Below are 14,414 nucleotides of genomic sequence, written 5' to 3'. Positions count from 1 at the left end.
TCACAATGTTGATTCTTCCAATCCAGGAGCATGGGAGGTTTTTCCATTTCCTTAGTTCTGCTTTAATTTCCTTTTTTAGGGTTTTAAAGTTTTCGTCAAAAAGGTCCTTTACATTCTTAGTTAAGCTAATTCCTAGGTACTTTATTTTCTTTGAGGCTATTGTGAAAGGAGTTTCTTTCCTGATTATTGCCTCGTTCCTCTCACTGTTGGCATAAAGGAAGGCAGTTGATTTTTGAGGGTTGATTTTATAGCCTGCTACTCTTCCAAAGTTTTGAATCAGCTCAAGGAGCTTGGGAGTAGAGTCTATAGGATTCTTTAAATACAGAATCATGTCATCTGCAAAGAGGGATAGTTTTATTTCCTCTTTCCCTACTTGGATCCTCTTTATGCTTGCTTCTTGCCTTATTGCACTGGCTAGGAATTCTAGTACTATGTTAAAGAGTAGTGGAGAGAGTGGGCATCCTTGTCTCGTTCCTGATTTTAGAGGGAATGGCTTTAGATTTTCACCATTAAGTGTAATACTAGCAGTAGGTTTCTCATACACAGCCTTTATTACACTGAGGAATGTTCCATGGATTCCTAGTTTCTCCAGAGCTTTTAACATAAAGGGGTGTTAGATCTTGTCAAATGCCTTTTCCGCGTCTATTGAGACAATCATGTGATTTTTCTCCTTGTTCCTGTTGATGTGTTGAATTATATTAATTGATTTGCGTATGTTGAACCAGCTTTGCCTCCCTGTGATGAATCCAGTTTGATCATAGTGTATAATGTTTTTGATGAGTTGTTGTAGACGGTTGGCCAGCATTTTGTTGAGAAGTTTTGCATCGATGTTCATCAAAGATATAGGTCTATAGTTCTCTTTCTTTGATGGATCTCTGTCTGGTTTGTGGATGAGGGTTATACTGGCTTCATAGAATGAGTTTGGTAAGGAACCTTCATTTTCAATTTCGTTGAAGAGCTTGAGGAGTATTGGTGTGAGCTCTGCTTTGAAGACCTTATAGAATTCAGCTGTGAATCCATCTGGCCCTGGGCTTTTCTTAGGTGGAAGGTGTCTAATTGCCATTTCTATTTCAGAGCTTGAAATAGGCCTGTTGAGTTGGCTTAGTTCTTTTTGGTTCAGTGTGGGTATGTTAATATTGGCTAGGAATTCATCCATTTCATCTAGATTCTCAAATTTGTTGGCATAAAGGTTTGAGAAGTATTCCCTCATGATATTCTGTATCTTGGTAATTTCTTTCGTGATATTACCATTTTCATCTGCAATTTTGTTTATTTTGATATGCTCTCTTCTTTTTTTGGTAAGATTTGCTAAGGGCTTGTCAATTTTGTTAATTCTTTCAAAGAACCAACTCCTTGTTTTGTTGATTCTTTGTATAGTTTTTTTTTTATTCCAAATCATTTAATTCTGCTTTGATTTTAATTATTTGCTTTCTTCTACTGGGATTAGGTTTGGTTTGTTGCTCTTTTTCCAGGAGCTTAAGGTGAGACATTAACTTGTTGGTTTGCAATTTTTCCAACTTGTTGTTGTAGGCACTCAGCGCTATAAATTTTCCTCTGAGTACTGCCTTTGCTGTGTCCTAAAGGAGTTGGTATTTTGTGTGCTCCTTACTGTTAAATTTCATAAACTGTTGGATTTCTGTTCTGATCTCTTCGATGACCCATTGGTGATTCAACAATGTGTTGTTTAGTCTCCATGAGTTACAGGGTTTTCGTTGGTGGAGATGTGTGTTCAGTTCCAGTTTGATGCCTTTGTGGTCTGAGAGTGTGCATGGAATAATTTCAGTGTTTCTGAATCTGTCCAGGTTTGTTTTATGGCCTAAGATGTGATCTATTTTGGAAAATGTTCCATGTGCTGCTGAGAAACACGTATATTGTGTTGTTGCTGGGTGGAATATTCTGCAGATGTCTGTTAGATCTAGTTGGTCTATATAGTTGTTCAGTTCTAAGGTTTCTCTGTTGAGTTTTTGCTTTGTTGATCTGTCCATAGGTGAAAGTGGTGTGTTAAAGTCTCCGACAATCACTGTATTTCGATCTATGTATGGTTTCAGTGAAAGTAAAGTTTGCTTGATGAAGTTTGGAGCTCCGGGATTGGGTGTGTAAATATTTAGGATCGTTATGTCTTCCTGGAGGAAAGATCCCTTTAGTAGTATGTAGTAACCTTCTTTGTCTTTTCTTACTAATTTTGGTTTGAAGTCTATTTTATCTGATATGAGGATGGCAACTCCAGCCTGTTTATGGGGCCATTAGCTTGATAGAGTTTATTCCAACCTCTCACTTTCAAAAGATGCTTGTTTTTTTGGGTAAGATGTGTCTCTTGAAGACAGCAGAATGATGGCTCTTGCTTTTTGATCCAACTAGACAGCCTATGCCTTTTAATTGGAGAGTTGAGTCCATTGATATTAAGAGTTAGGATTGAGAGATATTTATTAGGTCCTACCATTTTTAAAAGCTTTTATTTGGGCCTGTGTCTTGACAGTTCTTGTAGTACTTAGATGGTATGCTGTTTAGGTGCCGTTTCTTTCCCTATATTGCATTTATTTTGGTTTTCTATGTATAGAACATCTTTCAGAATTCTCTGTAGTGTTGGTTTTGTTGCGACATATTGTTGCAGCTTTTCCCTGGAATGGAATGTTTTTATTGTTCCCTCAGTTATGAATGAGAGCTTAGCTGGGTACAGTATTCTTGGTTGGTAGTTATTTGACTTAAGGGCATGACATATATGCTTCCAGTCACTTCTTGCTTGCATGGTCTCTGCTGAGTAATCTGGGGTGATTCTGATTGGTTTTCCTTTATAGGTTACTGAACCCTTTTCCCTGGCTGCCTTTAGGATCCTTTTTTTGGTTTCTACTGATCTAGTTTGGATTACGATGTGGCGGTGAGATGTTCTTTTCTGGTCAGGTCTGTTTGGGGTTCTAAAAGCTTCTTGCATCTGGATGGGTCTGCCCTTCTGGATATTTGGGAAATTCTCTGAGATGATTCCCTGAAGTATATTTCCAATACCATTGACCTCTTTCTCCAGACCCTCCTCAATACCAATTAGCCTTAAATTAGGCTTCCTAATTGTATCTTGGACCTCCTGAAGCGCTCTCTCATTTTTCCTAGATTTGGATTGACTCATTTTCTGTTCTTTCTCTATAATAACTAAATTATCTTCAGCCCCGGAAATTCTCTCTTCTGCATTGTCTAACCTGCTATCAAAGCTATCTACTTTATTTTTCATCTCCCTTGTTACTAATTGCTCATTTTTGATGCCTTGCATCTCTTCTTTTAGATCATGTATGGATTTCTTTAGCTCCTTGATTTCCATTTGAGTGGTTAGCTCAGTAGCTTTGTTTTCTTTGAACATTTGCTGGAGTTCGGTCACCTTTTTATTTGTAGATTCTATGAATTCATCCATCTTTCTTTGAACAGCCTTTATTATGGCTTCCTTTATGGCTTCTTCTTTTTCACTTATCACCTTGTTTATGGTTTCCTCTTGTTCAGCTATGGCTTCCTCCCTTATCTCTTTCTTTATATTTTCACATTTTTCATTAATGATGTTTATCAATTGCATTTGTACAGCACTTGGAAGACTCTCCTCTAGGTTTGCCAGTGACTGTTCCTTTGGCTGTTTACATTGGGTAGGGGAGGTGGGAGGTGTTGTTTCTTGATTTGACATTTTTCTTGAGTTTCTTGTTCTACCCATTTGAAAATGGGAGCAAGATTAATACTAAACACGATTATAGTTTTTCAGATATAACCAACCTAGACCTCTGTAGCTGGCAGACTCTAGATGTTCACAAGTTTTGATTGGTGTTATCACTCTTTCTTTTTGTGCAATTAACGACTAGTCTAATTATTCACTGATAAGCGATTTATATCCAAAACAATAAGCCTCTCAATCCAATCTCTATTGTCTTTAAGTCCCTCTGAGCCTAGAGAATAATTAAACACCTAGATATACAATGTTGCTCAACATCCATCAAGTGTAGATCCATGCAGTATAAGGGTTGAAAGAGGAGCAGAGGTCCAGAGATAGAAAAATAGAATGAGAGAGGTCAGGGGGTAAGTAGGTAGAGTATTTGAGTACAAAGTTTGGAAAGTATTAGAATAAAACTTATGTGTTGCTGCGCAACTAGCTCTTAGCCCAACCAGTGGCCTCACAGTGGACCATGGGATGGATCTGCAAGCTTCGGTCTGAGCGAGGTTGGCGGATGTTTTCCTGTGCTGCTTCCAGGGGCGGCCCCAAGCCAAGGGTCTGGGGATTGAGAGTTTCAGGAGCTCTCAGCAGGAGGCCCCTCTGTTCCCAGGGGCGGGGCCCAGCTGGGGACATGGGCTCCAAGGGCGGAGCCACGCCTTTTTGGTTCTCAGAAGGGGAGCTTGGCTGCTGGTCGGCCCTTCAGATCCCTGCTGTGTTTCCACTGCTTTGTCAGAGTCTGTGACTGTGGGGGGGGCGGGGGGCCCTTGGTGGTGTCTTGTTCAGGATTCCCAGCTGGAAGATGCCCTGCTCGGGAATTGAGGGGGGGCAGATGCTGGCTCCTATTTACCCACACCCCCTACCCTCTGTTGTAAGGCAGTGTCCCAAAGCCCTCCACTCTCCAGTTCCAGTGGCCTGGGAGAGGAGCCTGGTGGGCGGGTGGGAGCTGGGACAGCTCCACCTCCCCTGGTGGGGTGCTGGGTCTTAGGGTCTGCCGGCTTGTCAGTCTCTAGTCAGAGGGCTGGGGGTTGAGCCCGTTGGGCGGGTGGGAGTTGGGACAGCCCCGCCTCCCTTGGTGGGGTGCTGGGTCTTATGGGTAGCCCGCCTGTCAATCTCCAGTCAATGGTCTGAGGGAGGGGGCTGTTGAGGGGAGGGACAGGATTCTAAATTCCTTGCCCCCCTGCTCCTGCCAGTCTCTCTCGGGCGGGGTGTTGGGGTCTGAGTTAAGTTCTATTGCTTGGCACCCACTCCGCTTTCCCGATGTGTTTGGGGATGCGCTGTATTACTCACGCCTCCGCGTCCGTCTGCGGGTGTTCCATGGTGGTGGGAGCCTTTCACTCCCTTCGGGTCTCCGCCGCAGCCTGTGTTCTGCGTCTGGGTTCCGCTGCTTCCGCCGTTCCCTGGCCCGGTTCTGTGCTGGTTTCTGCAGCCGTTGGGTTCCCAGCCTGGTGCTGCCGCTTTTCGTGGATTAGAGCCAGTGCCTGTCCCCGCTTTCCCCGCGTGGAGCCTGTGCCGGCTCAAGCCGCTTTTCGTGGTTTGATGGGGCACCAGCTGCCGGGGCACCAGCTGCCGCGGCTTTCCGCGGCTTTGGGCGAGAGGTGGGGGAGGGGTCCTTGCGTTCCGAATTCTTTGAGAAAGTTGAATGTGAGTTTTATCTGGATTTCTTTTCCGGTTTGAGTCTTTCTCCGTTGCTTTTTGAGTTTGTTGTTGTGGATTTCTTTAGATAGTTGGCTCGTGGGACTCCCTGGTTCTCTCTTTTTGTCAGAGAAAGCTAGGCAGCGTCCCTATTGTCTCGGCGCCATCTTCAAGCTGTCTGCTTTTCTGTTTTTTAAGCTTGGTATGTGCCTAAAACTACAAAAGGTATACTTTCTTGCTGTGGGTATTTAAACAGTATAAAAGCATACACATGATTGGAAGGAAAACCTGGGAGAAAGTTGGGGAAGGGATGCCATTGTCTGAAAAATAATATCGTCATTACCTGACTTATGTAACTGTAACCCCTTTGGATGTCACCCTGATAGCAGTAATAAATTAACAGCATTTTAAAATGAACCCACATATCAGAATATAAGATTGTACCCCATATAATATGTATTTTTATGCATCATTTATTCATAAATTTAAATTGCGAAGACAACAAAATTCATTTGTGACTATCACATATGCTGAATATCATATATTCTGAATAGGATCTTGTTTTCTGGAAATTGTTTCCTTGTGATTTTATTTTTTGGTCATGTTTTCTTGGTGTTTATTTCTTCAAGTAAATTAGAGCTATAATTACTTTATAATAGTAAAATAATTTCTACTTAGGTAGTGCTGTTGACGTCCTTGTTAGTTAGGGGTAGGGGACAAAAAGTGAAGTCTTGGTCAAATGTATGAGATGAGGTTATATATAAACAAGGAGGTCGAGTGTGCTATCCCATTGTAGAGTGACTGTAGACAGGAGTAATGGACAGTGTATTTAAAGAAGATTGACAGGACTCTGAACACTTGTATTATGAATTAATGAGAGGTAGTGGAGGGGTGGCCCAAGTGGTAGAGCACCAAAGTTGGGCTACAAAATGAAGCAAATTGGCACACTCTATGTTCAGAACCCAACACTATCAAAATAAATAAAAAGGAGTTAATAAGTATTTGAGATAAACATATTTAATCCCATTTAATTATTTTACATTATATATGCACGAAAGCATATCATTTATGTATGCATATATACGCTTATGCTGTTGTGTAGGTAATAAAATGAGTAAAAGTTCTTCCTTAAATAAATCCACTGACTAGAATAGATATGGGCAAAACATGTGAAATGTCCTCATCATGAGATAATGTCTGTATATATTTGGATGAGTGGCCTTTCATTTTTAATGGAGGTACACATTTACTGATTCCATATATTCACATAGAACAAATATTTCTCAACTATGGCACCTAGTGATGCTTTCCTCTGCATTGTGTGGTGGTACACAAAGCAAAGTTAGAGTCTTAGATTCGTTTCTGTACTACAGAATTCTTCAAGGTTGAATGCAATATAGCACATGTACTTAGCTAATGTGGAATGTTATGCTCACCCTTACTGAACCAGAGTCAGCAGTTCTATAAGCAGTAAAGTGACAATAATATAGAGATCCATTTCATAGTATTATTGGGAAGCTCAAGCCCTAAAAATAAATATGATGTCGGTGATGCATCCACCATGTAATAATTGTCTCACATAAAATCTAAATCTTCCAGAATTATATTGCTCTCCAAATGGTTTCAAAATTAGTGTTGGTATAAATTTATATCATATGGATGTTTTGAGTGCAACTAGGCATTTCACCAGTATTACATATTTAATGTTTCATGTATGTGTCTTTATCTGCTTATTTTAAACAGTGATAGTAACCCTTGAGCACATGACTAATGCTTTTTCTTAGAAAATTCTTTTTTTGATATATTTTATTTATTTATTTTTTAATATATTTTTTTGCATTTTTTATTGTAATTAGTAAAAGGGTTACATGATATTTGCCAGATAGAAGGTGCATTAATTCACTTACATTGATACCCTTTCACATGTCTTGGTACCCATTACCCTCCCCCCAACCCCCATCCCCCCACCCCCATCTTGGTTTTCCCCCCTTCCCTATCAAATTTCAAATAACCAAATACAAATAAATCCAATGTATCAGATAACAAAGTGAGATACTGTAACAATATGAGATACCCAAGGGTCAGCAAAGGAGATGAGAGATAACATAGTAGATTACGGTCAACAATCATTTGTTATATGGCTTTTGTTTCAATATCCTGGAGGTCCTTTCAGTTAGCTTCATACTATATGGCCTTATGTATCAAGATTTTGCTCTATTGCAGATCTCTGCTAGGAGAGCCCAAGGTTTCTACTGATTATGACAAATGAGGGAAACCATTGAGCCTGAGTTCCTTTGAGTCTGGCTTACTTCATTTAATATGATTTTTTTCTAAGTCTTTCCATTTCCTAACAAATGGGGCAATGTCGTTTTTTCTGACAGCAGCATAGAATTCTATTGTGTACAAATACCACAACTTGTTGATCCACTCATTAACTGAGGGACATCTAGGTTGGTTCCATATCTTTGCTATGGTGAATAATGCTGCAATGAACATTGTTGTGCTAGTGGATTTAGTATGTCCTAGTTTCTGGATGGTTGGGTAAATGCCAAGTAGTGGAATTGCTGGGTCATAGGGGAGTTCTATGTTTAGCCTTTTGAGGCACTGCCATACTGCTTTCCATAGTGGTTGAACGAGTTTGCACTCCCACCAACAGTGTAGTGGTGATCGCTCCTGGCCACATCCTCTCCAGCATCTGTTATTATTCGTTTTCCTGATCCTGGCAATTCTAACTGGAGTGAGGTGGAATCTTAGAGTTGTTTTGATTTGCATTTCTTTTATGACCAGAGATGTCAAGCATTTCTTCATGTGTCTATAGGCCATTTTTGTTTCTTCTTCAGAGAAGACTCTCTTTAAGTCTTTGGCCCATCTTTTAATGGGATGGTTGTTACTTTGGAGATTAGTTTTGGAGTGATTCAATTTTTTGAGCTGTTGATATATTTTAGATATGAAGCCTTTGTCCGCTGTATGGTTGGTGAAGATCTTCTCCGACTCTGTAGGCTTCCTAATTAATTTACTAGCTATGTCCTTTGCCATACAAAAGCTCTGCAGTTTAATGCAGTCCCATTTATCCAGCCTTTCTCTGATTTGTTATGATTCTTGGTCCTTATTAAAAAAGTTTTGACCTGTGCCAAGGAGGCCTAGTGTATCTCCTATTCCTTCTTGTAAAGTTTTCAGAGTGTCGGCTTTTACCTCCAGGTCTTTGATCCATTTGGAGTTAATTCTAGTGCAGGGTGACAAAGAAGGATCCAACTTTAGTTTTCTGCACGTGCTTAACCAGTTCTTCCAGCACAACTTGTTAAAGAGGCTGTCTTTCTTCCATTCTATTTTTTTGGCTCCCTTGTCAAAGATTAGGTGGCCATAGGTCTGTGGTTTAATATTTGGGGCCTCAGTTCTATTCCATTGGTCTTCTGGCCTGTTATTGTGCCAGTACCAAGCTGTTTTGATCATTATAGCCCTGTAATAGAGTCTAAAGTTTGGAATTGAAATTCCTCCTCGCTGTCCTTTCTGCTAAGAAGTGTTTTTGCTATATGGGGTCTTTTATTATTCCATATGAAATTTTGAATTGCCTCTTCTATTTCTTTAAAGAATGCCATTGGGATATTGATGGGTATTGTGTTGAATTTGTAGATAGCCCTTGGCAAGACTGTCATTTTCACAATGTTGATTCTTCCAATCTAGGAGCATGGGAGGTTTTTCCATTTCCTTAATTCTGCTTTAATTTCCTTTTTCAGGGTTTTAAAGTTTTCGTCAAAAAGGTCCTTTACATTCTTAGTTAAGCTAATTCCTAGGAGTTGCTTTCCTGATTATTGCCTCGTTCCTCTCACTGTTGGCATAAAGGAAGGCAGTTGATTTTTGAGGGTTGATTTTATAGCCTGCTACTCTTCCAAAGTTTTGAATCAGCTCAAGGAGCTTGGGAGTAGAGTCTATAGGATTCTTTAAATACAGAATCATGTCATCTGCAAAGAGGGATAGTTTTACTTCCTCTTTCCCTACTTGGACCGCCTTTATGCTTGCTTCTTGCCTTATTGCACTGGCTAGGAATTCTAATACTATGTTAAAGAGGAGTGGAGAGAGTGGGCATCCTTGTCTCATTCCTGATTTTAGAGGGAATGGCTTTAGATTTTCACCATTAAATGTAATACTAGCAGTGGATTTGTCATACACAGCCTTTATTATATTGAGAAATGTTCCATGGATTCCTAGTTTCTCCAGAGCTTTTAACATAAATGGGTGTTGGATCTTGTCAAATGCCTTTTCCGCATCTATTGAGACAATCATGTGATTTTTGTCCTTGCTCCTGTTGATGTGTTGAATTATATTAATTGATTTGCGTATGTTGAACCAGCTTTGCCTGCCTGTGACGAATCCAGTTTGATCATAGTGTATAATTTTTTTGATGAGTTGTTGTAGACGGTTGGCCAGCATTTTGTTGAGAAGTTTTGCATTGATGTTCATCAAAGAAATAGGTCTATAGTTCTCTTTCTTTGATAAATCTCTGTCTGGTTTGTGGATGAGGGTTATACTGGCTTCATAGAATGAGTTTGGTAAAGAGCCTTCATTTTCAATTTCGTTGAAGAGCTTGAGTAGTGTTGGTGTGAGCTCTGCTTTGAAGACCTTATAGAATTCAGCTGTGAATCCATCTGGCCCTGGGCTTTTCTTAGGTGGAAGGTGTCTAATTGCCATTTCTATTTCAGAGCTTGAAATAGGCCTGTTGAGTTGGGTTAGTTCTTCTTGGTTCAGTGTGGGTATGTTAATATTGGCTAGGAATTCATCCATTTCTTCTAGATTCTCAAATTTGTTGGCGTAAACGTTTGAGAAGTATTCCCTCATGATATTCTGGATCTTGGTAATTTCTGTCATGATATTACCATTTTCGTCTGCGATTTTGTTTATTTCGGTATGCTCTTTTCTTTTTTTGGTAAGATTTGCTAGGGGTTTGTCAATTTTGTTAATTCAAAGAACCAACTCCTTGTTTTGTTGATTCTTTCTATAGTTTTTTTTTATTCCAAATCATTTAGTTCTGCTTTGATTTTAATAATTTGCTTTCTTCTACTGGGATTAGGTTTGGTTTGTTGCTTTTTTTCCAGGAGCTTAAGGTGACATATTAAATTGTTGGTTTGTGATTTTTCCAACTTGTTGTTGTAGGCACTCAGCGCTATAAATTATCCACTGCCTTTGCTGTGTCCCAAAGGTGTTGGTATTTTGTGTGTTCCTTATTGTTAAATTTCATAAACTGTTGGATTTCTGTTCTGATCTCTTCGATGACCCATTGGTGATTCAACAATGTGTTGTTCAGGCTCCATGAGTTACAGGGTTTTTATTGGTGGAGATGTGTGTTCAGTTCCAATTTGATGCCTTTGTGGTCTGAGAGCATGCAGGGAATAATTTCAGTGTTTCTGAATCTGTCCAGGTTTGTTTTATGGCCTAAGATGTGGTCTATTTTGGAAAATGTTCCATGTGCTGCTGAGAAAAACGTATATTTTGTTGTTGCTGGGTGGAATATTCTGCAGATGTCTGTTAGATCTAATTGGTCTTTATAGTTGTTCAGTTCTAAGGTTTCTCTGTTGAGTTTTTACCTTGTTGATCTATCCATAGGTGAGAGTGGTGTGTTAAAGTCACCAACAATTACTGTGTTTCGATCTATGTATGGTTTCAGTGAAAGTAAAGTTTGCTTGATGAAGTTCGAAGCTCAGGGATTGGATGTGTAAATATTTAGGATCGTTATGTTTTCCTGGAGGAAAGCTCCATTTAGTATTATGTAGTAACCTTCTTTGTCTTTCCTTACTAATTTTAGTTTGGAGTCTATTTTATCTGATGTGGGGATGGCAACTCCAGCCTGTTTATGGGGGCCGTTAGCGTGATAGAGTTTATTTCAACCTCTCACTTTCAAAAGATGATTGTTTTTTTGGGTAAGATGTTTCTCTTGCAGACAGCAGAACGATGGATCTTGCTTTTTTGATCCAACTAGACAGTCTATGCCGTTTAATTGAAGAGTTAAATCCATTGATATTGAGAGTTAGGATTGAGAAATATTTATTAGTTCCTACCATTTTTAAAAGCTTTGATTAGGGCCTGTGTATTGACAGTTCTTGTGGTCCTTAGATGGTATGCTGTTTAGGTGCCATTTCTTTCCCTATATTGCATTTATTTTGGTTTTCTATGTATAGAACATCTTTTAGAATTCTCTGTAGTGTTGGTTTTGTTGCGACATATTGTTGCAGCTTTTCCCTGGATTGGAATGTTTTTATTGTTCCCTCAGTTATGAATGAGAGCTTAGCTGGGTACAGTATTCTTGGTTGGTAGTTATTTGACTTAAGGGCATGACATATATGCTTCCAGTCACTTCTTGCTTGAATGATCTCTGCTGAGAAATCTGGGGTTATTCTTATTGGTTTGCCTTTATAGGTTATTGATCCCCTTTCCCTGGCTGCCTTTAGGATCCTTTCTTTGGTTTCTATTGATCCCGTTCGCATTATGATGTGGCGGTGGGATGTTCTTTTCTGGTCAGGTCTGTTTGGGGTTCTAAAAGCTTCTTGTATCTGGATGGGTCTGCCCTTCTGGATATTTGGGAAATTCTCTGAGATGATTCCCTGAAGTATATTTTCCATCCATTGACCTCTTTCTCCAGAGTCTCCTCAATACCAGTTAGCCTTAAATTAGGCTTCCCAATTGTGTCTTGGACCTCCTGAAGCGCTCTCTCCTAATTCCTAGAGTTGGATTGACTCATTTTCTATTCTTTCTCTATAGCAACTAAGTTATCTTCAGCCCCGGAAATTCTCTCCTCTGCATTGTCTAACCTGCTATCAAAGCCATCTACTTTATTTTTCATCTCCCTTGCTTCTAATTGCTCATTTTTGTTGCCTTGCATCTCTTGTTTTAGACCATGTATGGATTTCTTTAGCTCCTTGATTTCCATTTGAGTGGTTAGCTCAGTAGCTTTATTTTCTTTGGACATTTGCTGGAGTTCGGTCACCTTTTTATTTGTGGATTCTATGAATTCATCCATTTTTCGTTGAAAAACCTTTATTATGGCCTCCTTTATGGCTTCTTCTATTTCACTTATCACCTTGTTTATGGTTTCCTCTTGTTTAGCTATGGCTTCCTCCCTTATCTCTTTCTTTATATTTTCACATTTTTCATTAATGATGTTTATCAATTGCATTTGTATAGCACTTGGAAGTCTCTCCTCTAGGTTTGCCAGTGACTGTTCCATTGTCTGTTTATGTTGGGGGGGGGTGTTGTTTCTTGATTTGACATTTTTCTTGAGTTTCTTTTTCTGCCCATTTGAAAATGGGAGCAAGATTAATACTAAACACGATTATAGTTTTTCAGATATAACCAACCTAGACCTCTGTAGCTGGCAGACACTAGAAGTTCACAATTTTTGATTGGTGTTATCACTCTTTCTTTTTGTGCACTTACAGGCCAGTCTAATACAACCAGTGATAAGCAATTTATGACCAGAACAATAAACCTCTCAATCCAATCTCTATTGTCTTTAAGTACCTCTGAGCCTAGAGTATAATTGAACACCTAGATATACAGTATTGCTCAACAGCCATCAATGGTAGATCCCTGCATTATAAGGGTTGAAAGACGAACAGAGGACCAGAGATAGAAAAATAGAATGAGAGAGGTCAGGGGAGGTACAAGAGGATTAATGTAGGAGTGTAAGATTATTATAGTAATGAAGAAAAGGTATAGCGTACGGATAACTGACCTAAGTTGGTAAGTAGGTAGCGTATTTGAGTAAAAAGTTTGGAAAGTATTAGAATAAAGCTTATGTGTTGCTGCACGACTAGCTCTCATCCCAACCAGTGGCCTCACAGTGGGCCATGGGGTGGATCTGCGAGCTTCAGTCTGAGCACGCTAGGCAGACGTTTTCCTGTGCTGCTTCCAGCGGTGTCCCCAGCCAAGGGTCTGGGGTTTGAGAGTTTCCAGGGGCTCTCAACATGACCAGCAGGAGACCGCTCTGTTCCCAGGGGCGGGGCCCAGCTGAGGACGTGGTCTCCAAGGGCAGAGCCGCACCTTTTTGATTCTCAGAAGGCGAGCTTGGCTGCTGTTAGCTCTTCAAATCCCTGCTGTGTTTCCACTTCTTTGTCAGAGAGTCTGTGACTGTGGGGGGCCCCTAGGTGCTGTCTTGCTCAGTATTCCCAGCTGGAGGATGCCCCGCTCAAGAATTGAGGGGGACAGATGCTGGGTCCTATTTTCTCACACACCCCACCCACTGTTGTAAGGCAGGGTCCCAGCGCTCCCCACTCTCCAGACCCAGTGGCCTGGGAAAGGAACCTGGTGGGCGGGTGGGAGCTGGGATAGCTCCACCTCCCCTGGTGGGGTGCTGAGTCCTAGGGTCCGCCCGCCTGTCAGTCTCCAGTCAGAGGGCTGGGAGTTGAGCCCGTTGGGCAGGTGGGAGTTGGGACAGCTCCACCTCCCTTGGTTGCGTGCTGGGTCTTAGGTAGCCTGCCTGTCAATCTCCAGTCAATGGCCTGAGGGAGGGGGCTGTTGAGGGAAGGGACAAGATTCTAAATTCCTTGCCCCCCTGCTCCTGCCAGTCTTTCTCGGGTGGGGTGGTGGGGCCTGAGTTAAGTTCTATTGCTTGGCACCTGCTCTGGTTTCCCGATGGGTTTGGTGACGCGCTGTGCTGCTCATGCCTCTGCGTCCCGTCTGTGGGTGTTCCATGGTTGTGGGGAGTCTTTCACTCCCCTTGGTCTACTCCGCCACCTGTGTTCCGCGTCTGGGTCCTGCTGCTTGCTGTTCTGGTTCCACATCTGGGTTCCGCTGCTTCTGCGGCTTGCTGGCCTGGTCCTATGTTGGTTCTTATGGCGATCTGGGCTGGCTGGCCCGGTGCCCTTCGCCACCTCTTTTCATGACTTGGAGCCAGCGGCGATGGGTGGGGGAGGGGTCCTCGCATTCCGAATTCTTTGAGAAAGTTGGATGTAAGCTTTATCTGGATTTCTTTTCCGGTTTGAGTCCTTCTCCGTTGCTTTTTTGAGTTTGTTGTTGTGGATTTCTTAAGATAATTGGCTCGTGGGACTCCCTGGTTCTCTCTTTTTGTGAGGGAGAGTTAGGCAGAGTCCCTATTGTCTCGGCGCCATCTTCC

General features: G+C 41.2%; 1 protein-coding gene across 3 annotated transcripts in view; it reads left to right on the top strand.

Annotated features, from left to right (window-relative positions):
* Positions 1–14,414, top strand: part of LOC150053280 (uncharacterized) — a 187,980-nt gene that overhangs the window by 116,313 nt on the left and 57,253 nt on the right. The gene's annotated exons all lie outside the window — the stretch shown is intronic.

Source organism: Megascapheus bottae, chromosome 16 (assembly GCF_031878675.1).
Source record: "Megascapheus bottae isolate mThoBot1 chromosome 16, mThoBot2.hap1, whole genome shotgun sequence".
NCBI lineage: Eukaryota > Metazoa > Chordata > Mammalia > Rodentia > Geomyidae > Megascapheus > Megascapheus bottae.
The sequence above is the reverse complement of the archived record's forward strand: the minus strand, read 5'-3'. Positions and strand labels throughout refer to the sequence as shown.